This window comes from Juglans microcarpa x Juglans regia, chromosome 8D, assembly GCF_004785595.1.
Source record: "Juglans microcarpa x Juglans regia isolate MS1-56 chromosome 8D, Jm3101_v1.0, whole genome shotgun sequence".
Classification (NCBI taxonomy): domain Eukaryota; kingdom Viridiplantae; phylum Streptophyta; class Magnoliopsida; order Fagales; family Juglandaceae; genus Juglans; species Juglans microcarpa x Juglans regia.
The window spans coordinates 24,154,542-24,179,487 of record NC_054608.1 but is presented as its reverse complement, the minus strand read 5'-3'; the positions used below and the strand labels follow the sequence as shown (position 1 = coordinate 24,179,487).

Genomic DNA, 24,946 nt, shown 5'->3' with positions numbered 1-24,946 from the left:
GACGAAATTTGATTTTCGCTCTAAAAAAATTTTTTAAGAACGAAATTAGATTCATCAAAAAAAATTAATTAGAAAATAATAATTTAAGTATCAAATTTAACATATGGTTAATGAAATTGTAAGATATGAAAGAAAAAATTAAAAAGATTATTATTAAAAAAATATTATTATATTATTATTTTGATGAATCCAATAGCTAATCCTATATAGGATTATGGATATGAAGGTTTTACATTTACGAAAAATGTATACTTTTCATCAAATTTGATGACTTCAATGCTAGTGCTATGAGATAACAAATCTTTCAATTTACTAAACGGCCTCATTTGCTTTTAGTAAACATTTCATCTCATCTCATCTAATCATTACAATTTTCTAACTTTCAATATAAAATAAAATAAACAATTTATCTTTTTCAAATCTTAAAATAAAAATAATATTAAAAAATATATTCTAATAATATTTTATTTAAATTTTTAATTTTAATCTCAACTCATATCATCTCATCTCATCTCTAAAAATAAACGAGCAAATATTTCTCAACGAAGAAACCTTCGCATATTTGAGTTTGGAGTCTCTGGAAATTCTCACATATTAGCCATTATAATATTTTTGACAAGATGAATTCTTTCTTTCTTTCTTGTACCCTTAATTTACCTGAGAATGGACTGATGTTTTCGTTGATCGATAGAGCATTGCCCTATGGTTTTATATGTATAGAAAGGTGAGTAAAACACGTACGTTACTTGTTGCAAGATTCATTACAGATATAGAAAATTCAAAAATTCATTACAGTTGTAGAAAATTTAAAACGAATTATTTTAAAGGTGCGTTTGGATGTTGAAGTGAGTTGAGTTGAGTTGAATTGAGTTGAGTTGAGTTGTGATGATAAAATATTATTAGAATTTTATTTTTTAATATTATTATTATTTTAAAATTTGAAAAAATTGAATTATTTATTATATTTTGTGTTGGGATTTGAAAAAGTTATAATGATGAATTGAGATGAGTTGAGGTGAGTTTAGTAACCAAACGCACTCTAAAGTTGCGTTTAGATATTGAACTAAGTTGAGTTAAGTTGAAACGAGATGATAAAATATTATTAGAATATTATTTTTAATATTATTATTATTTTGAGATTTGAAAGAATTGAATTGTTTATTATATTTTATATTAAAATTTAAAAAAATTATAATGATGAATTGAGATAAATTAAAATAATTTGAGTAACAAAACGAAGCCAATGTTGGCATGGTCGACACTGCTGCCACCAGTCACTTCAAACCAAAAGCATGTGGATGGGACAACTACAAGCAATATACTGTTCTAATTTTACAAAAGTAATGTGATCTGACGCACAACGCCAAAACCACAAACTGGGTTTCATCTAATTATTAAGAAAAAATGTTATTTTTTTTACTCAATTTATCTCTCATTTCGACATTTTATTTATTTTATTTTTATTTTTAATTTTTTTTTAATAATTATAAAAGTTATTATTAATGTATTAATTTTTTTTATATTTTTTAAAATAATAAAAAAATTAATAAAAAATTAAATTCAACTCAGTGGTCACTCGGATCGGTGCTGAGCACCACTTTTATTAAGGAAGTCAAGTTCGGTAGGCTGTAAAGGTACATTAAAAAGAAAGAAAGAAAGATATAATTAACCCACCCCTTTTGTCGTAGTTATGAATCCTCTACTTTCGTTGTCATTGGATTCCTTTGTCCACAAAGCAAGTCAGTGCAGACAACATAACTTCACAGATATGGAAAACTCCATCGGCAATCAATGAGCTGACAACTGGTCGGAAAACATTCCATAATGAGTTGCAAACAGAGCAATCATTATCAGATTCTTTAATGTATTTTATCCTTTCCTTTTTGGTTGTTTACCGTTTGCAAAACATTGTAAATACTCTTATACAATTATGATTAAGGGATAGTGGATTATACTATTTAGTATTATTTTTTTATATATTTTTTACTATTATTTATTATTATTATTTAATATTTTATAATTATTTTTTATTATTTTTTATAAAATATTTGAAATCACTCCATTATTCAAACGCAATCTTAGACTTCGTTTGAATTCTTGAATTATCTCAATTGGATTTTGTTTTAAACTTATCATAACATCTAAACATACAACTCTCAAATTATTAGATATCACTCAACTTAAAATTTCTTTACAGATAGGATCCACAATTTTTTTCAACTCAATACCTTTTTACACGTAGAACTCATAAAATTTTTTAACTTTTCATAAATATATTCAAACGTATTTTAATATCTAAATACATATAAATTTATCTTAAGTGGATACGATAAAACTCATTCTACCATATCAATTAACTACTATTTATAAAAAATTTAACTTATCTAAGCTCAACTCAACATTTAAATGATACTTGAGATCGCTATCTCGATAGTTGTTTTCCAAATAAGGACTTTAGTTCATATTCGTGTAAATGGGTGCAAGTTGGCTTACCAAACATGCTACGTTTGTGCTTGAAGAAGATATAAACAAGTTTAGGTATTAAAAAAGAACTTTCTCAAAAAGACATAAGAAGCCCTTGTGGTCCTTCAACATCAATTACCCATGCTTCTCTTTCCTTTAGTTGGATATTAACGGAACTCTTAAAAATTTTAATTTCTAATAAATCATAAAGATTGTTGGTATATAACATTGATATAAATACAAAATATAGAGGGTTAATACTATACGAGGTTGGTGTTGGATGATGAATTTAGAAAATAACATAAAATATAGATACATTACGACAAATATGTATTATGCATGCATATTGATAAATATTCATAATGATTTATGAATATTACGAAGAGAAAAGATATTTATAATTATGAATTGTATAATCGTCGTGTAATTATTTAAAAAAAATAAATAAAATGTGAAATCTATATAAAAAATTAATTTTTTAATAATTTTATTTATTTTTTAAATAATTACACAGTATTTATCATTCAGCAAGAGGTCCAATTAAAGAGTGGTGCTATCGCAAATAAATAGTTGCAAGAGTAGTGGGTAGAAACTTCTCGGCAACTTCTTGGCGGCAACGACAACAACGCTAATTAAGCAGCTGGTAGCATGATATGTCCCGGGCCAAAGTGGATTTTTAAAGTTCAAAAGTAGTCTGAATATAGTTTTTTAAGATTTTTTGTGTTTTTTTTTTTTAAACTTGTATTCAAGTAATGATTAAATAAAAAATTGAAATTTTAAATAAGTAAATTTTATATTTAAAAAATATTTGAAAATAAATATTACAAAAAAAGTTATTTATTTATTGTTAATTATTTCTTATAAAAATAAAAATAATTATTTTTTACAAAAATAGTTTATTTTTATTTAAAATAATCAATCTCATCGTAAATAAATTATAAAGCCCGCTCGTTCTTATCGTAAAGTTATTTTTAAGTTTTTATTTTTGAGTTTTTATTTATTTTTATATTTTTTTAATATATTGAAATATTTTTAAAAAAAATATATATCAATATATTTAAAATTATTTTTTTATCATTAAATAAAAATAAAAAATAAAACTTTTTTTTCTAAACGATATACTTAAGTAGTCACATGGAGGCGATATAATAGACTTTTTTATAAATTATCTCTAATATATATTTTTTTTAATAGTGAAAGTTAAGAAAAAAGTTAAAAAATTTTAAAAAACTGTCTTACAAGACCACGTGTACGTAGCAAGATATGGCCCACGAGGACGAGGAAATTACGGGGCATTAATTTAGGACAGAGAAAATAGGTGGGAAAGATGCCATGACGGTATGGTCGTGTTCTACTAATTCAAACAAAAGGACAAGAAAGTAATGATGAATTCACGAAACACATATGACTCTAAATGCTAATTAATATGCTATGATCATTTCCTTATGAAAGCACATATGACTCTAATGCTAATTAATATGCTATGATCATTTCCTTATGAAAGCACATATACTGCCCAAAGAGCTGTTTCCACATGATTTAATTCATGTTTCTTTTTTTTAAACTGAAATTTCAATGCCTCTTTCGCCTCCGGATGATTAAGTTGAGGACAAAAAATTAATTAAAAAATAATAATTTAAATATCAAATTAAATTATTACTTAATATATGATTAGTAAAATTGTAAGATATGAAAGAAAAAATTAAAAAAATTATTATTAAAAAAATAATATTATATTATTATTTTGATAAATACTAATCTAATATAGGATTATGGATAGAAAGATTTTACATTTATAAAAAACGTAATTTACCTGTGAATGGACTGATGTTTTGATTGATCGATAGAGCACTGCCCTATGGTTTTATGTCTATAGAAAGTTGAGTAAACACGTACGTTACTTGTTGCAAGATTCATTACGCGCGAACAGATAAAGAAAATTCAAAAATTCATTACAGCTGTAAAGTAACATTAAAAACAAACAAAGAAATATATAATTAACGCTTCGCTTTTGTCGTTGGATTCCTTTGTTCACAGTCACATGGTAAGGGTCCACAACGCCTCTCATTCCAAGTAATATCTTCAGCCGTGTAAAAGAAAAAACAGGGCACTAATGCACTATCACCGCAACAAATCACTCCATCCCTCTAAAAAAAAAAAAAAAAAAAGAGCAAGACAAGTTAATGCAGACAACGGTAACTTTACAAATATGAAAAACTCCATTACGGCAATCAAACAGAGCAATCTTTTTAAATGTATTTATACTTTCCTTTTAGGTTGTTTACAGCTTGCAATCCATTATAAATAATACTCTTATATAATCATGATTAAATAATAGAATATACTGTTTAATATTTTATCATTTATTTTTTATTACTGTTTATTATTATTTAATATTCTATAATTACCTTTTCATTACTACTTACAGAATATCTAAAATCACCTCACTACTTAAACATATTTTAAGATTTCGTTTGGATCCTTGAATGAGCTTAACTCATCTCAATTGAATTCTATTTTCGATCTATCCTAACATCTAAATATATAACTCACAAATCATTAAATATCACTCGATTCAAAATTTTTTTACACGTGAAATCCATAATATTTTTTAACTCAACACATTTTTATACGCGTGATCCACAATTTCTTTCAAATTTTCATAAATACATCTATTTATTTTAATATCCAAACATATAAACTCATTATAAGTATGTCTCATAAAATTCACTCCATCATCTCAACTCATTATTATTCATAAATAATTTAATTTATTTCAACTCAACTCAACTCAACTCAACTCTTTTTAATTCAATATCTTACTTTATAAAATTTATTTTATCATCTTAATTTATTACTATTTATAAATAATTTAATTCCTTTCAACCCAATTCAATTTAGACTTAGTGAATATCCGGTATCTATGGTTGTTTTACGCAGGACTTTAGCTCAAATTCGTGTAAATGGGTGCAATTTGGCTTGTCAAACATGCTACGTTTCTGCTTGAAGAATATTTATTTAATTTAGGACAGAGAAAATAGGTGGAAAAGTCATTGATGCCATGACGGTATGGTCGTCTTCTACTAATACAAACAAAAGGACAAGAAATTAATGATGAATTTATCTACCAACGTAGCATGGTATGGCCCATTTACCTACCAACTTTCAACGTAACACATATGACTCTAATATAAAGAATAATTTTGTCACGTGAAAGGAAAACTCTATTCCCCCCTAGGAGAATCCAAAGTCTACAAACCCCGGATGTGGACAGTGGCACAGCTCTCCCCTGTCCCACCTTCACATAAACAGAATTCTTGCATGCACCTGACTTGCAAATATTTAAAATTTTTTTTCATTTAAATATAAAGAATAATGTTAATATATCCTTAATTTATAGAATTATAAAAATAAACTGAAGAACGGGTTCGGACTGGCTAGTTCGGTCCGAGTCCGGTTCTTCTATTTTAAAAATCGATCAAAATCGATCTGTTTTCAATTTTATGTTTTTTGGCACGAAACTGAACCGGATCAGTTCGTATACATATATATATTTTAATTAATTTTTAATATTAAATATAATATTTTTATATTATATATAATTTTTATAATATATATAATTATATATAAAATCATATTATATTATAATATATAATATAAAATTTAAATCTTAAAAGTGTCTATGTATTAATTACATTTGATAGCTTGATAAATTCTTAACGTACTTATTTTGATAAATACATTAGTAATACGAATATTAAAATTGAAAAACCGGACCGAACCAATAAAATCGAAAGTATCAATTTAGGAAGATAACCTGTGTGATATCGATTCTTAAAAATATAAAATTGGAGTATATCAATTCGATCTTAAAATTTGTTCAAAATCAAATCAAATTAAATCGGTTACACCCTTACTAATTTATACCTTTCACTTTTTCTTCTTATTAAAAAAAATTAAAAACACAAACATAAAATAGTAGAGGCAATATAGGATTTAGTCTTCCTCCTTTTAGATTTTCGTACATAATTTTATTTTGAATATATATTTTTTAAATTCTTTTAATAAGCCACATGGCATTCTACATTGTGTACCCGGCCAGCCATACATGATACCCCACTCCCCTTCTGATCCAAAAGTCATTAACCAGTTCAACCTTATTTTCTACAATTTCTAATAACCGATAAAGATAGTTGATATATGTAATATCATCGTCAGTTTTTGAAACGCAGATTTTCAAGGACTCTTAACAATGGAATCTGATTTTCAGAAACTAACGTGGCATCACAATTATGTTCCTATTAAACCAATATAATCATCAATTTTAAGTCTTGCAAACTATAAAGCAAGGCACTCACAAGCTAGAGTGTATAGAGAGAGAGAATAAGACATATATTTTAAATTTATTTTAAGTGGATCCGATAAAACTCATTCTATCATTTCAATTTACTATTATTTATAAAAAATTCAACTCATATCAACTCAGCTTAATATCTAAACAGTACCCAAGATCGATACGTGGTTTCGATAGTTATTTTCCGCATAAGGACTTTAGTTCAGATTCGTGTAAATGGGTGGCAAGTTGGCTTATCAAACAAGCTACGTTTGTGCTTGAAGAAGATATAAACAAGTTTGTCGTTGGATTCCTTTGTTCAGTCACATGGTAAGGGTCCACAACGCCTCTCATTCCAAGTAAAATCTTCAGCCGAGTAGGTCCATCACTTCTATTAAACATACAACACAATTGACGATGACTTTTCCACCGGTGTAAAAGAAAAACAGGGCACTAATGCACTATCACCGCAACAAATCACTCCATCTCTACAAAAAAACAAAAATGTCAATGCAGACAACGGTAACTTTACAGATATGAAAAACTCCATTACGGCAATCAAACAGAGCAATCAATATCAATTTTTTCAAAGGAATTTATACTTTCCTTTTAGGTTGTTTACAGCTTGCAAACCGTTATAAATACTCTTATATAATCATATGATTAAGGGCTAGTTCAGATAATAGAATATACTGTTTAGTATTTTATTATTTATTACTATTTATTATTATTTAATATTTTATAATTACTTTTTTATTACTATTCACAAAATATTTAAAATTACCTCACTACTCAAATATAATTTAAGATTTCGTTTGGATCCTTGAATGCGTTTAACTCATCTCAATTGGGTTCGTTGTCGATCTATATCCTAACATCTAAATATATAAGTCATAAATTACTAAATATCACTCGACTCAAAATCTATTTACAAGTAAAATCCATAATATTTTTCAACTCAATACCTTTTTACATGTGTGACTCACAATTTTTTTTAACTTTTCATAAATACATCTACTCATTTTAATATCCAAACATATAAATTTATCTTAGGTAGATCTCATAAAACTCACTCCATCATCTCAACTCACTATTATTCATAAAGAATTCAACCCATTTCAATTCAACTCAATATCTGGCTCTATAAAACTCACTCTACTATCTCAATTTATTACTATTTATAAAAAATTTAATTCATCTCAATTTAATTTAACATCTAAACGGGACTTAGTGGATATCCGATATCGATGGTTGTTTTACGCAGCACTTTAGCTAAAATTCGTGAAAATGGGTGCAAGTTGGCTTGTCAAACATGCTACGTTTCTGCTTGAAGCTGAATATATAAACAAGTTTAGGTATTGTAAAAGAACTTTCTCAAAAAGACATAAGAAGACCTTGTTCTGAGTGTCTATCATATATACCATATGGAGTGTTTAAAGGAGTCTAGGTGCATTTATGTAGAAAACAACATAAAATACAAAGATATTACGAGAAATATGCATTATGCATATCAATCCATGAGAACAACGCTATCTTTTAATGTGGAGTAATAATGTTGATTTCAGAAGAGATGAACTCAAGAAAAGTGCATCCCTATTCCCAAACTGCCTCTAATATCATGAATCTCACTCATAATTCTAAAGTATTTTCACTGTGTTTCGATCTATCTAGACTGAAAATGAGATATTAAATAGGTGCCGATTAGTGTTTTAATGGACTTATGTTTTCGTTGATCGATAGAGCACTGCCCTATGGTTTTATGTCTATAGAAAGGTGAGTAAACGCGTACGTTACTTGTTTCAAGATTCATTACAGATATAGAAAATCCAAAAATTCATTACATTTGTAGAAAATTCAAAACAAATTATAAGTATTGGCATGGCGATACTGCTGCCCCCAGTCACTTCGAACCAAAAGCCTGTGAAAAGCACTCTCCTTTTCACAGGGAAAAGCTAATCTTCTCACGAACCTGCCCCTTGGGGTAGCCAAATTGCAATGATGATGGCATGGGACACACCCAGTGTCAGACATTGAAAACCACAAACTGGATTCCATCTAATTGCTAGGATAGTCAAGTTTAGTAGGCTGTAAAGTAACATTAAAAACCTAGAAAGGAAGAAATGAGACGTCTCCACCGACACAACATGTAATATCTTCAGTAGCTACGTCCATCGTTAAAGAGCACGCTACGTACAGTCTTCGTTTGAAACTGCAATACAAATTTAAATAATTTTATTTTTAAAATTATAAAAATATTTATTTTAAAATAATATTTATTTTTATTTAATAAAAAATCTATACATACAATCTTTAAATAAAGACTATAAATAAAATTTTTTAATATTAAATATACAATTGACGATGACTTTTCCACCAGTATAAAAGAAAAAACAGGACAAGTCACCAATCGCACCAGCACCGCAACAAATCACTCCATTACGGCAATCAAAGAGCTGACCTCTGCCCATTCCCTAAAAAAAAAAAAAAAGGCTGACCACTTGTAGGAAAACATCACATAATGAGTTCCAAACCGAGCAATCAATATCAGTTTTTTAAATGTACTTATCCTTTCCTTTTAAGTTGTTTACAGCAAATCATTATAAATACTCTTATATAATCATGACTAAGAGCACTTCAAGCTTCTTCATTCTTTGTTTTAAAATATATTATTAAAATATATTTTTTTTATTTTATATATTAATTTTTAGAATATATCATACATCAATTTATTTATTTTTTTATATTATTTAAATATTATATTTTTTAATATTTTTTATTCATTTTAAATATTTTTTCTAACCATCAATAATATTCTCGTATCTTTTAATATTTATAATTTCTTTTTATATACAATGTCATTTAATTATATTATATTTTAAATTAATCTAAATTTATAAGCTAAAGTAAAATATAAATTGATTTAAAAATAAAAAAAATTGTATAATAAAAATATTCTTATTTTATTTTGTTTTGTAATCAAATCCAATTGAATAATTATAGTTACTTACATCACGAATGAGAACCTTGGGATCTCTTTCAAACGCAAGGGTGGACATGAATATTTCCAATGCAAGAGTGGACATGAATATTTACAACATACTAATGTACTAAAGAAGAGGAGGAGGAGTGAGAAATTAATTAAATATGTTTACATTGATGAATATAATCCTCTACATCTAGCAATGTCATGTAGCAAAATGTAAAAATGGCTTTAAAATAGAAGATCCAATGGAGGGTGTTTTGAGAGCATTTCTTTATATTTTTAGAGAAAAATGTATTATACAATATCCATTGGGAGTGCTCTAAGGGCTGATTGGAATAATAGAGTATATTGTTCAGTATTTTATTATTATTATTATTTTATATACTTTTTAATATTATTTAATATTTTATAATTACTTTTTCATTACTATTTACAATATATCTAAAATCATCTCACTACTCAAATGTAACTTTTTTTCTAAAAAAGAAACAGACTCGTTTCATTAATAAACCGAACTTACAAATGTGACTTATACATAAAAAATCTAGACTATAAGCCAAACTACGCATCAGCTCTAGGGCTTCCCCACACACAAATTCCTTTGAGACAGATATTCTCTTAACTTCTAAAAACTCTCTCCTAATAGAGAAAGCGCTCTGTAAAAACAAAATTCACGACCCCCTCTGTTCTTTCAGGGAGGAAGAATTCGAGACACTGCTATGGACATTAAATCCAATAGCCTATTTTTAATTATATTACTAACTAAAATAAAAAAAAAACTACAGATAAAAACACATAACCAACTACAAAGCCACAAGCACTAGCGGAACCTAGACGTCTCGCCTACTGCAAGCATCGGCAAATCGAGCCCCGACGACACGAGCACCCAGCTCACGCACGGACACACAGTGTAACCCCCGTTCCTTTCTTCTTACATAAGCTTTTCTCTTTCTTACGTAAGGTTCCTCCTTTTGGACGTAAGCAAATTCCGATGACAGAATTATGCAACAGTCTGCCATTCTTTCTGGCGACTACGAGCATCGTCATGTGTGCCGAACCATGATGACGTGACTCTCGAGATATTAGGTGACTTCTAAAGTACGCCCAGTATTTAAATGTACTGAAAATATTTATATAAGGTGTTTCCAGTATCGTTGAGTTAAACTTGTTTTTAAAAGAGACAATTATAATATTTTGAAAAGCTCCAAAATATTATAATTGTCCAAAATATTATAATTATCGGAGATCATTTTAATATTAATTATTAAAATGATTCCAGGTACTTAAAATATTATGAGATTTAAATTATGTTGAAAGCTTTAATTAAATTAAATGGTTCATCCTTTTAAATATATTAAATAAGACTTCATCATTTATTAATGATGAAGAAGTATTATTTTATAAACTAAAGTTAGTTTAAAATAATATTAACCTTAATTCCTCTAAGTGCTTTTAATTAAGTTAACGTTTACGTATTTTCAAATCAGTGTTTTAATATCTCATCGTTAGATCGTTTTGAGGACACCAAGACGAAGGGGCTGGATTATAAACCCAGACCCTCTCTCTTTCTCCCTCACTTTTCCCCAGCCCTTTCTCTCTCCTCGTAGCTCGTCCACCTCCCTCGCCGAATGCTCCATGCCTCAGCCCGGCGCCGCCATGCGTTGGTAGCCCTCACCGCTGGCACCATCAGCTCCCCCTTCCTCCGGCGAGCACACCCCCACTGATCTCTCCCTCTCACGCTCTCTCTTCCTCTCCCTTGGAAGTGCAAAGCCCGAATGGGCTTGATGCACGTAGCGCCGCCGTGCGCCGTCCTACGGCGCCACCGCTCCCACGGCAGCTTCTCCTCCTGCCGGCCATCATCCTCCATCGAAGCCAGCCCTTGATGCGCAGCCCTCCCTCTCCTTCCACGGCAAGAACCCGAAATGGGTCTCTAACCCATTTCCTCACCGTGCCTTGCCGTGCGCAGCTCCCACGGCCACCAAGCACCACCGTGGACCTCCCCTTACCTCCTCCCTTGGACCCGAGGCCCATGGCCTCTCCTCCATGCACGGGTCTCCTCCTCACGGGTTGTGCGTCCCCCACCGCCATGCGCCGCCACCCACGGCAGATAACCACCCTCTCCGGCATCCTCAGGCCACCACTAAGCCAACCCAACCTCCCATGACCCCGATCTGCCACCCATGCACGCACACTCTCTCTCACTCTCCCACGGCCTTTCCTCCACTGTGCAGCCAGATCCGCCGCCGTGAGCCACCGTGGCGCCACCTCGACGCCACCACGAGATCCACCGCATTTCCCTTAGCTAAGCCCTAGGTCCAAACCACCACTTTACGTGGTGGGTAATCATTGCACGTGATGGACAGTCATTGCATGTGACTGACTGCCACTGTACATGGTTAGGTACGCTGTGTACCGCCCTTCATAGCCACCAACACAGGGCCTTCACCCTTCCAAGACCACACTTAGCTATCCAAACGCCCAAACAGTCAACGTATGTGGGTTAGCTGCCACGTACGACCTCTCCAACGTCATCGACTGTGACGATCAGCGAGCAACGCACGGGTTATTCAGTCGATGGTATAATCCTCTATCTCTCGTTATTTATGTTAGATATTGATTAGTGAACTGGGTTGTGGATTGTGCTGTTAGTATTAGGGGATTGACTGTATAGTATGGAGGTGTGATATACTGTGAAGTGTTGGGCGTATTTGTGAAGTGTTGTGGACTATGCTGTGTAATGCAGTTGTGGAGTTGTGCCGTAATTATGGTGTGGTTGTGCTGTGCTGTGCAGTGTTGTTGTGGGGCATGTGCTGTATGAATGGCGTGGCGTTATGTGAAATGGGAAGAGTATACGCTGAGTGTACTCTGTGTGTGGCGTAGTGTGAGATAAGGAGAGTATATGTAAAATATACCCTCCTGGCGTATTGTGGAACGGGATGAGTACATGTGGAGTGTACTCCATGTGGTGGAGTAATGCACCATGTGGCGGATATGCCATAATGATGATGTGGCGTGATGGGTATGAAGGGAGTACTTGTGGAATGTACTCAATGCTGTGGAGAGATGCATCATATGGCAAGTATGCCATAACGGTGATGGGTCATGGCGTGTATGAAGGGAGTACACGCGGAGTGTACTCTATGTGATGGAGTGATGCATCGTATGGCGGGTATGCCATATTGATGATGGGTTGTAGCGGGTATGAAGGTAGTACATGTGGAATGTACTCCATGTAATGGAGTGCCGCACTATACGGCGGGTATGCCGTAGTGGTGATGTAGCGTAGCGTGTATGAATGGAGTACACGAGGAGCGTACTCCATGTGGTAGAGTGATGCATCGTATGGCGGGTATGCCATATTGATGATAGGTTGTAGCGTGTGGAAAGAGAGTATACATGGAGTGTACTCCACGAGGCAGTGACACTCCGTGTGACGTGTCGCAGAGATAAGGATGGTTGTGGTTGATGGACGTGGAACGTGATGAGTAGTGTCGGGAACTTTGGAACAGTGTCCCGAAGTAGTTATGGCATAGCCTGTAGTCTATGATGACAAGTGTCACCGTGATGGACTTATGGTTAGGAATATGCGTGAAGTAGTAGAACAAGTATAAGAGTACGCAGCGGAAGCATGACTGGGCAACGTTACGAAGTGAAGTGATTATTGACAGTCATGCTTATGATGGATAAGGAGTTAGCTTTGGAATGGCGTAACTGGCACGTGACGAGATGTCACGATGTTACGAGAGTACGTGAGGAACCGTACTCGTGATGAGTTAAGAGTTGATGTAAGAAATGACGTAGCGGTATGTCAGGTGATGTGACAAGGTCACTGTGTAGCTTGGGAATAGTCTTGAGCTATATGATGTGACATAAGGCGTAGTTGTGAATGGAGTCTTGTCGCACTAAGTATTGGGATGAACTGTAAGAAGGGACGGCTAGCATGAAGAGTCATGCTGGCCGGGTTAAGAGAAGGTTGGTATCAGAATATGACCCTCATCCCTACGAGCAGGTGATCAACATGTTATATGTTGATCTTAAGTGATACAGGGGTAAGGTACATGTGTAGTCTGGCGAGACACGTGTACCAGACGGATTCACCATATGTAATGGGTAATCTGTCCTAAGCATAGTTACACGATACTTAAGCCTCAGAGTTGGCTTAGAGCCGTGTGGCTTGTATGGATGGGAATGAGGTTTTAACGTAGTAAAGGGCACGTAAGTGCAAGAGATAGAAGGAGAGTGTTCCAAATATAGTGTAGTTCTATTTATAGTTTAAGTTGCTCATGCATTAGATAGAGAATGACGTTAAGGTTATGTATGCATGTAGGTTGCCAGCTGACACGCGCATGAATGGACTGCATGGTATGAAAGTAGCATGGAGTCCAGGTAAGTATTATGTTCATGCCCTTCTGGAGTTTTCTAGAAATTAAGAAACGAAAACGAAAAGCTCTTCTCTTTAAGAAAATGTTTACGAAAGAAGATGCCATGCTTTCAAACGTATATGTACGTACGACCCTCCATGAAAGCCCCTTTTTACGCACCCAAAGTTATTAATTGTACGCATGCGAATGGATGACTATAAGATGTATCTATTGTATGTATTTTCAAAGAAAACGAACTGATATAAATTTACAAAAGGCGAGCTTGAGCCAACGCCTTCACGGATCATACGGACCGACGCTGTTGTGAGCACCTCGAGGTGATGCTCGTGGACGCCGCGAAGGCCGACGTTCAAGGTGATGTTTACAAATGCCGCGAAAGGCGAAGTTTGAGCCTGTGCTTTATGTTTTATGGACGGTATGAACTGATACTTTTGTGAATGCCGCGAGGTGATGCTCGTGGACGTCATGAAAGAGGACGTTCAAGCCCATGCTCACGAAATGATGTTTTCTCATGAAAAGAAATGTTTTATCATGTTAAATGAAAGAAAGAACTGAATGAAAGCTCCAGCTCTTCAGAGCTAAGAAATAACTGAATGAAAGCTCCAGCTCTTCAGAGCTAGTATGAACGAATGAATGAAAGCATGAAATGTATGAAGACACGTAACGGCCATATGAATGAATGAAAGGGTACCAATGAATGGGCAGATTGCAATGCCAGGTAAGTAGTACTGGCAGTGCACCCAGTGCTGCCCCCTAAGAAAAGGGATTCCTAATCTGTGGCCACGGGTGGGATCCAGGTCCAAAAGCCGCTAACCCTAACACAAGGGGCGTAACAGTGTGTACCTGCCTATGAAAGTGAAAAGAAAGAATGTATGTATGTACGTATGTACGCATGCACGAATGCACTTTAAGAAATGAAGGCACTGCACTCTTGCAGAAATGAAGGCACTGACGGGTGAAACATTTTACGAAAAGAAAGGAAAATCCCGTCCAGTGACGTTTTCAAATGAACGCACGTATGCACGCATGCATGTATGTATAATATGTACGAATGATGAATGCATGAATGAAAACCTACGTTGTTATATTTTAACTGCATGAAGTAATGCTTATGAGTCTTCGACTCATTTTAGTTTTTATGTATGTCCCTCCCCCCCCATAGGGAAGGAAATGAAGTACGCGTCGGGACAGACAGGGCCCATGGGGAAGAGCACGGAAGTCTAGGCACGAGGTTCAAATGTAAGAGAGGCATTTTATTATTAAAATTGATGTTTTCAGCTGTAAACCTCTTTTATTGCAAAAGCACATTTTTATTTTATAAACGTAGAGTCTTGCACCCTGGTAAGAAAGCAAAAAGTTTTAAATCGGACAGTAATTCTCTTCGTCCTTTTTCAAAATATTTTATAAAAAGACCCACCACAAGGACGGGCGTTACACACAGTCTCCACTGCGCAGGCAGCACCTACGCAAGAGCACCGACCGTAACTTCGTCCGCCTCTCTCGACTAGCTCTTGCCCCAGATTGCGTCCAATCCAAACACTCAACACCCTACTCGGGTCAAAATGAACAAACTGAATAACAAAAACAGAAAACAAAAACTGAACAACAAAACGAATGAACAGTGCACATATATTCGGCAATGGCACGTGCAGTTCACTGGTCACTGTGGAAGGAAAGTCGATAGTCAATCTTGGAAGTCCCGGAGTCGAGGAATCCGGAGAAGCCGAGCGTGGCGTCGGCAGAAGGCTCCCCGGTGGCGCGTGATGGACACGTGCAGACGAGATCCGGAAACTTCCTCCAGCACGTGCGGTCTACGCTCCACTCCGATGGATTCTAGATTCGGTGGTCTTGAAGATCAGCGGCGGGGCATCGTCCTAGTGGGGCGCATGTTGAAAAGTGACGGCCGGAAAGACCCGAACGGCAATCCTCCTTTTATTAGGCTTGAAAAACACAAAAACTAAACCAAAAAAACTACACAGACAATAAGAGATGGGAGCGGAAGGAAAATAGATGAGGGGGGAGGAGAAGAAGCTCCCACCCCCTTTCGCTAACTCTGAGTCTGGGAGGGTTTTGAGAGAAGGATTTTGAAAAGCGACGGTTTCTACTCAAATGTAGCCTTAAAGTTCATAAGGGAGAGCTAATCAATGGATATCTGGCCTGGATGCTTGTTTTACGCAAAAGGACTTTAGTTCAAAACAGTGCATAAATGGGTGCAAGTTGGCTTATGAAACATACTTATAATATATGTTTGTGCTTGTAAAGAAATAAGAAGCCGGCCTGGTCCTGGCTGTGAATCTTTGCATATATACTGCATATATACTATATACACAGAGTCTTACAAAGTTTACAAGTCTAGGTGCACTTTTATGCTAAGTTTTGAGCCCAACGTCCAATAGATCGAATACAAAGTGATATATATAGGTGCAATATCCAGAAAGGTTACTATAAGAGACATTACGATAAATATGCGTTATGCATATCAATCCATGAGAACAGTGCTGCCCTTAATTGTGGAGTAATAATGTTCATTTCAGATGAGATGAAGCCAAGAAAAATACATCCCAATTCCTAAACTACCACTAACATCATGGATCTCAATCATAATTCTAAAATACTGAGAAAGCATCAATTCTAGGTTGTCACACTACTATTAAACCTGTTCTAAACCAGGTGTACAATACCAAAATATTACTAATAACACATATATAATATATAATTATTTTGAAAATATTTCCAACAAATATAGCTCCTGAAAATTATTTAGGAGATTAAATTGGAAGGGTTACAACCCAAGTGAAATAGCTAGGAATAGGGGGTGCATTGGCTGTTTCCTCACTCCAACAACTGCAGTAGCTAACATACGAATAAAATCCATCGACTTAATAATTTAGTTATGTTTTAAAATTTCATGTAAGAAGCTGTTTCAGTCCTCCTGATGTGATGCTCTCAAACTCCCGTTGGGATATTAATATGCAATGCATTTTAGTATACAACTACTAGTATACAATAATCGCAACGTAATAAGGGTGACTTATAAAAAATTTTATGCCAGAATGAACTAAATATCCCAGTAAATCAATTAACCAACAATAGATATTGTCTTACTTAAGAGGTCCACATAGTAATGCATGTATAGATATAAAGTGGGAGATAGAATCTCCTTAATATAGATACTACATCAAAGTTCAAAATCAGATCAATTCTCTCATCCGCTCTATGGTGTATAGAGCCATTACTCTATACGCTAAAATGAAATCCAGCCTCCGCTCAGGATCGAGCTCATCCTCAACCATCTAAAGTCATTCATCCTGTTTGTCATATGCCGGTTCTGACACAACTTCTACCATTATAGAACGAATTATAGTGGGACTACCATAGTGAGATTCCTTGAAATCTCGGTAAGTTAAACAACCAATTTGTATAGAGATAAGATATGCATGATTATGATAAACATGAGGCGCATGCAGAAAAATCTGTATGTCTCCCATGCATCCAGATTCCTCAACATCTTTCATAAAAGCTTTAATGCACATTGGCTTTTAGAAAGCATTTTTTACTTCATCTTTTCAAAAACTTATAATTTCATAGTTATCAAATCCATTATGAACATAACATATGATATCGTCACAACTCCCTTATATGCGGTATGAGTACCTGTCGGTGACTATAGTACAACTCATGTTGAAACTACGTTTTTGTCTACAGACATTGTAACCTAATGCATTGGTATCATAACATTTTATCATAACATATCATCAAAACGTATGCCGCCTGCATTAGATGCCATATACAACTTCGCTCCGACATTCTTTATAAAGAATCTATTCGAAACTCGTTGACTGTTCTTTGTCAACTTAGGGGTTACCACTCCATTTTTACTCAATCTAGAGTGGACAGATGAGTTTTACTATGATAATTCTTCATCTTAGCCTTTAGGGTTGTGACAAAAATTTATTTTGATGCTATGCTTCATGACATGTGCATATGTAGTGAACTTCATGTGAAAATTGACATTTATATACAATATGTTAAAACGGTGAGAATTTCACATGTCATGTAAGCAAGTAATCAAATGCTTAATGATGTATAATATGATGTTTCAAGCTCAAAATGACATTTACTAATAAATGTGGCATTTATACAATAATCATAAATAAATTCTCTAATAGTAAGTTCTTTCCGGGTACTTAGTAATTTGGTGCGACTGTAATAAGTGTTATTCTAAGTTGGAAATTATAAAGTTAATTGAAGATCTTCAAAATCAAAAGGGTTTAGACAATGATATTTACAAAATTGCTCCGACATTTCTCAAAATTGCCACTGAGGCCCTAAACATTCACTATTTGCATTTTAGACCCAAATTTTACCAAATTTCACAAACTTTATATTTTCCATGTTCTAAATCCATATATAATCTTAGAATTGCAAGAATCCATCAACTACTATACAAAAATCTACCCAACCCATGACATGCATTTTGTGGGCCTTTTTGTGATTTCAAGCATATAACCTCTTTGGATGCATGTGTGATAAAGTTTCATCAAGTAAAAAACCTTAAGTCTGATCTTGGAAATATGTTTGTAACTTGGGTTCAAGTCACACGAGTTTAGCCCAACACTTATACATTGGTTAACACCAAATCATCATAAAACCTTAAAACCGAGTGCATGCATGATGTTTCTAGCTTCTCTTTGTCAATGTGTTTAAAGCCTAAATAAATCATGCATTCTAACTCTCATCTTGATAACAAAGCATTTCTAGATGCTGATCACTCATACTTTCTAAACTTAGCCAAGATTTTACAAAATAAACTTCAAACAAGTGGAAACTGAAACATTCCGGATGATCAATACAAGTTATTGATTTATAAACCTATGATGACATACTACTTTCCTCAAATTTAAACCTTCAATAAATATTTCAAGATATTAATAAAACATATAAGACCATATCAAGGCACGTCGTGGCTAAAATTTCATCCCAAAACAATTTATTCAATCAAAAATCCAAATCTAAACCGAAATGCATCTCTTCAAGTTAAACCTCATATAACTCAATCAAATCTTCATTTGCATGCCATAATTCAAAACCTAACAAAAAGATAGAGTAGGAATACTCACCAAACCATGGCTTTTGATGCTCCAACAAATCAACTCACTCTCAAACACTTGGTTTCACCCTTCTCTCACACTAGGAGTATTTTGCTCTCAAGATCACTAAGAATGCAACCTGTGTAGATTAGGAGAGTTTTAACATCAAATCCCAAAGGACAACCTTAATTTCAGTGGCAAAGATGAAATAAAGTCATGAATATCATATTTCATTGAAGTTTGAAGAGTGTAGTTCTATGATAAAGTCACTATACCACAATATAAATTGGTATCAACATGGTGCAACAATATATCTCAGATAACAAGTCAATATTTCTTTAAGCAGAGGTCATAGAAGTAGTGGATATGTGAAGGAATATGTTTATTGAACTTCACGGACCAAATTCATGGGGGCAATGTCAAGAAAAGGAAATCGATGCAAGCTATCTTGTTTGTGTCCACACTTGCCATGGGCGATTCTTTTTACACATAAGTTAACATGAATGACACATCTTTCATATTGTTCATACCTATCTTGCTTGATGGACAAAGAGATACACTAATCACTGATAACGTTTTTTTGAAAACTGGGTAATTAAGTTTTGAACAGGTTTCAATTAGCACTCTTAATTATATATTTCCAAATATTTCTAGATTAAATTGAAATATTGCTATATTTCCCAATATATTCTCCCTCCAAAGCTCTTACTTGATCAAGAAAAGACAGGTTTATCCATTCTTGAAAATGTAAAAATAAATGAGTGGTAAAATCATTGAGCTAATAAATGAATGACAAATACCAAATCAAGTAAGTCTTAAAGACCAGAGAGAACAAACGAAAATCTCACCTGAAATTCCACTTGGGCTATCATTTAATTCAATCCATTTTTCTTCTTTTATGTGCTCTGTTTTCATGCTTGTATACAACATTGGCTCCCATACTTACATAATACCATACCGAAAAAGGTTCCCGAAGAGAATCACTTGGAGTGGGAGGAATACGAAGTTGTACCCTCAAATTGTCCAAAACCTTTGGCTCAAATGATTCTAAATTAGAGTACCACATCCATACTTCATATTGGTCAAAGGCTTTGATACGATTCGTTACGTCCTCACCAGTCAATTCAATACAGCATACACAATTTGAGTTGTTAATGATTACCTCAGCTTCCGATGAAAAATCCTCATCACAAAGAACTTCATTGAAAAATGTAATGACATATATTACAATCCCGCTGATATCTTCCAAATAGTGTGGCCCCTCAATATTTATTACCCATTCTTCATTTCCTTTCAATTGGACATCATCATCCCCTCTCTTAGCAATTTAATTTTCTAAAAATTCTTTATGATACTGGAACCACTCTGGAATCTCATTTTTCGGTAACACAGTGGCATTATAATGTCCCTGTTAAAACAATATCATCATCATCATTTATTTTAAAGTCATGCATCCTATATAGAATTGAGAGAGAGGATAAGATACATACATACCTTCCACAGTAATGGATTTGGCACTTTATAATTCCAAATCTGCACATGCAATTTGTCACAGCCCTTCAAGCCGAAAAAACTAGCGATCTATTGTGGCTTCCATTGAATTCCAATGCTCTTGATAGATCTGGAAATCTTTCTAATGACTGGCAATTAGAAACAAATAAAAGTCTTAAATTTGATGGATGTTCTGAGATTTCTTCAAGTTTCTTGCAATCTCTCAAGTCGAGCTCAGTAAGTGCAAGAAATCCTTTTATGCACTTGGGAAGGCTAACAATTTGACTTCCCGATAGATCTAAATTAGTCAAAGTGGCTAAGAAACTAAACTTGGTAAAAAAACTTGATATTGGAAAGAAATCTGATTCTGATTGGAAATCATTCTGACAATTCAACACACTACTTCCCGATAGATCCTGGAGTTGTTCTTCACTCGATGAACAACTAATCCCAAGCCTAAGGTTTTTGCAGTAACTTAGAAATAAAACCTGAAGTCTAGTGAGATTTTTAATGGACAAAGGTAGTTCTTCCACTGCACTATGCTCTAGCCATAAACCATATAAAGATTTCATTTCACACATAATTTTAGGAAAGCAATGAAGGCTTGAGCAATATCCAAGATCAAGTTCATCTAAAGATCTCAACTTGAGGCTTCTTGGAAAAATTTTGAGGTTAGAGCATTCGAAAAACCCCAATTGAATAAGATTCTCTAGGGATCCAACAGAATCGTGCACCTCAACTAGACATGTACACCTTTGACAATCTAAATGCGTCAAATTTGAGACGCTTGAAAGATCTGAAACTTTTGTTAAGAACTCACAATCTTGGAAACGCATAATTGTCATATCCTGTTAAAAAAGAAAAAAACAAATGGAAAGGAGTTTAGCACATAGATTATAGAAACAAAGTTATTGAAGATGATAATTGCAGGCACCTTAGATTTGATAAAGCTTAACCCCTTGACGAAACTACCACGCATGTTAAAGATAATGAATTTATTTCTGTGAAAACTGTACGTACCTCATACTTGATGGAGCACTTGATGAAGCTTAACTCCCCAATGAAGCTACCACGCATTTTAAAGATAACGAGTTTTTTTTCCAAGAAATTGGGTGGCAAAGATTGTAGCGGATATTCAAACCAATCAAGTACTCTTAACTTGTTAGAGAGATAATTAGGTCCACTTGTAAAACGAATGATAAGCACTCTTAAGTCTTTTCATCTGTGAAAATGCTACAAAATTCAAACTTATCGCGTCCTCGCCTTTGGGCATTTCAATTATCATGCCTGAGCCTTTGTTCATGCCCTGGTACGTAAGTGAATGCACATAATTGTTAGCAAATTACTGCATAAAGTTAAGCATCAATTTTCTAAAGATAACTAGTATATTTTTCTCATTACTAAATTGTTAGGATATTAGAAATGATAAATGATACTTTTATTGACTAATCTTAATTACAAAATGATCTAAATATATAACTACAAATTCATTTTGATTTACAGATCAATATATATATATATGTATGTGTTTACATATTTCATTTATATATATATAAATATATTAATTCATAAGGCCAAAATTTTCTGCTGGATTTCACTTTTAAAAATGGAAATAAATGTAAAACTCGAGTTTTTTCTTACTCTTACTGTGCTTTCTTCCAACACTCCACAGATATCTTTGTGAAACTAGAGTCTACTACGTTCACCAGGTTCAAGGGGTGATTCTCGTCGAACAATTTCTCGACCTATATCTTGTAGCAAGTCATGCATCCAAACACATTAACCCTCAATAGTAATAAGACACTTTTTTATAAGCTTATCAATACCATAATCAGGAAAAAAATCACAACTGTCAAATATTTTCTTGATCTCTGCTAAAGATTCTCTGTTAAAGAAAAAGGCAATATCAAGGAACATTTCCTTCTCATCATCTTCCAAACCATCGTAACTTATTTGAAGTACACTCTGAATATCTTTGTGGGGAATGCTTCTATACTTATCCAATGCACTTTTCTATTGATGTATGCTTTGGTCTTTTAGATCCGATCCAAGCACTGTTAAAGCTAGTGGAAGACCTTGAGCATATTTCATTACTTGTTTAGAGAGTTCCACATACTTATCAAGTGGTTTGCCTTTCTTGAAAGCATGCAAGCTAAAGAGTCGAAGAGCTTCATTGTCATCCCAGAGCTTCAACTCGTACGTTGGATCATCAACTTTAAAGAATTTTAGTAATTGTTAATCTCTTGTTGTTACGATGATTCTACTTTCTAAACCAAACCAAGCGCGATCTCCAGCTAATTTTTTTAGTTGGTCCAACTCATCCACATCATCAAGAACTAGTAGAACCCTTTTAGAGTGAAGTTTTTTCCGAATCACATTGACTCCTTTATCAACATCATAAATATCCATTTTTTTCCCCATCTTTTTCCCTAAGATCTCGAAAAGAAGTATTTTTTGCAGCTCAATCATACCTTCTCTTTTTGATCTTTCTCTAATATTACTCAAGAAACAATGTCCAACAAATTGATCTGATATCTTGTTATAAATATCTTTTGAAAAAGTTGTCTTTCCAATTCCACCGACTCCAAAAATCCCCACCATGCGTCTGATATCATTCCTTTCAAGACTTAAATGCTAATATATGTCTCGTATACGAGACTCTATTTCAATTGGATACGTGGCAACGTATAGAGGTGTTTGGTTTAGTATTTTTGAGTTGACCCACTGAATGATCATTTCGATAAATTTTGAATCATCATCCCTATCAATAAAAAAGAGAAGAACGTTTGGCCTCGTTTGTTTTCGCATATGAGATGAGATGAGATGAGTTGAGATTAAAGTTAAAAAGTTAAAAAAATATTATTATAATATATTTTTTAATATTCATTTCGTTTTGGGATTTGAAAAAGTTGAATTGTTTATTTTATTTTGTCTTAGAAGTTAAGAAAGTTGTAATGATTAGATGAGATAAGATGAGATGTTTTCTAAAAACAAACAAGGCCTTAAAGAGCCAGACTTTCATCACAAGTACATAACATGATGTGTGAAATTATATCTTGTTTATGCTTTTTTTTTTTTTTATATTTATTTCTCTGCTACTAAATGACAGCATTAGATTAGTATGTCAAAGGGTAGACTTACATTTTCATTCATTTGTATGTATTAATAAAATTTTTAACTTTTTTTTTTTGTTCCATTCTCGAATGTGTCCCTCCCTTAGATCATACTTATATTCATTTAAGAGTATGTGTGAGTCTTTAAATATATGAAGAAACAAAATGAAACTAAAAACCAGTACTACTTAAAATTTAAGGCCCTTTTTTTTAGTCACCAGTACTCCAAATCTTATTCTTTCTATAGCTATAACACAAATAATAAACAATTCCCACCCTTTTTTTTTAAATAAATCTTCACGACCTCCTTACACTCCACACTCTACATTTTTTTTTAAGTTTTAATTTTTTTAATTTTATCAAATATTTATTATATGAATAATAAATAGAAAATTTGAAATAATTTAAAAAGAATAAACTCAAAAAAAATTTAAAAAAAAAAATTTAAAAATTTAAAAATTTAAAAAAATATGGAGTGTGGAGTGTGGTGGAGGTTGTGTAAAAAAACTCTTCTTCTAATTCAAACAGGTAGAAAATAGGTAGAAAAGTCATTGATGTCTTGATGGTATGGTCTTCTACTAATTCAAACAAAAGGATAAGAAATTAATGATGAATTTATCTACCAACTTTCAACGTAACTGCCCCCCAAAGAGAAAATATGACTAATGTCTAATGCTAATTAATATGCTGTGATCCTTTCCTTATGAAAGCACATATACTGCCCAAGGAGCTGTTTCCACATGACCAGCAAATCAATATATAGAGAATAATCCGTAAACACGACTCTAGCCAAAGTCCACATGGAAAATATAAAGAATAATTTTGTCACTTGAAAGAATAATACAAAGAATAAACACGACTCTAACCACTCGCATCCTAAAAGAAAAAAAAAAAGGGTTGTTTCCGACAATCCAAAGTCTACAAACCGCGTATGTGGACAGTGGCACAGCGCTCCCCTGTCCCACCTCTACATAAACAGTATTCTTGCCTGCACCGGACTTGCAAATATTTGGATTTTTTTTTTCATTTAAATATAAAATATTATGCTAATATATTCCTAATTTATAGAACTATAAAGATAAACAGGAGAA

At 33.3% G+C, this 24,946-nt stretch overlaps 1 protein-coding gene across 2 annotated transcripts in view; it reads right to left on the bottom strand.

Moving 5' to 3' along the window:
• The window catches only part of LOC121242001, a 39,217-nt gene extending 18,441 nt beyond the window's left edge, over positions 1-20,776 (bottom strand). Inside the window, exons 1-3 of one of the 2 annotated variants that reach the window (XR_005935872.1) lie at positions 20,414-20,776; positions 20,100-20,340; positions 19,282-19,390 (exon numbers count right to left, since the gene is read on the bottom strand). The gene's annotated coding sequence lies outside the window, so the exon portion shown is untranslated. The remainder of the gene's footprint in view (positions 1-19,281; positions 19,391-20,099; positions 20,341-20,413) is intronic. The other variant, XR_005935871.1, reaches the window with a different exon arrangement.
• Between the last annotated feature and the right edge of the window lie 4,170 nt (positions 20,777-24,946).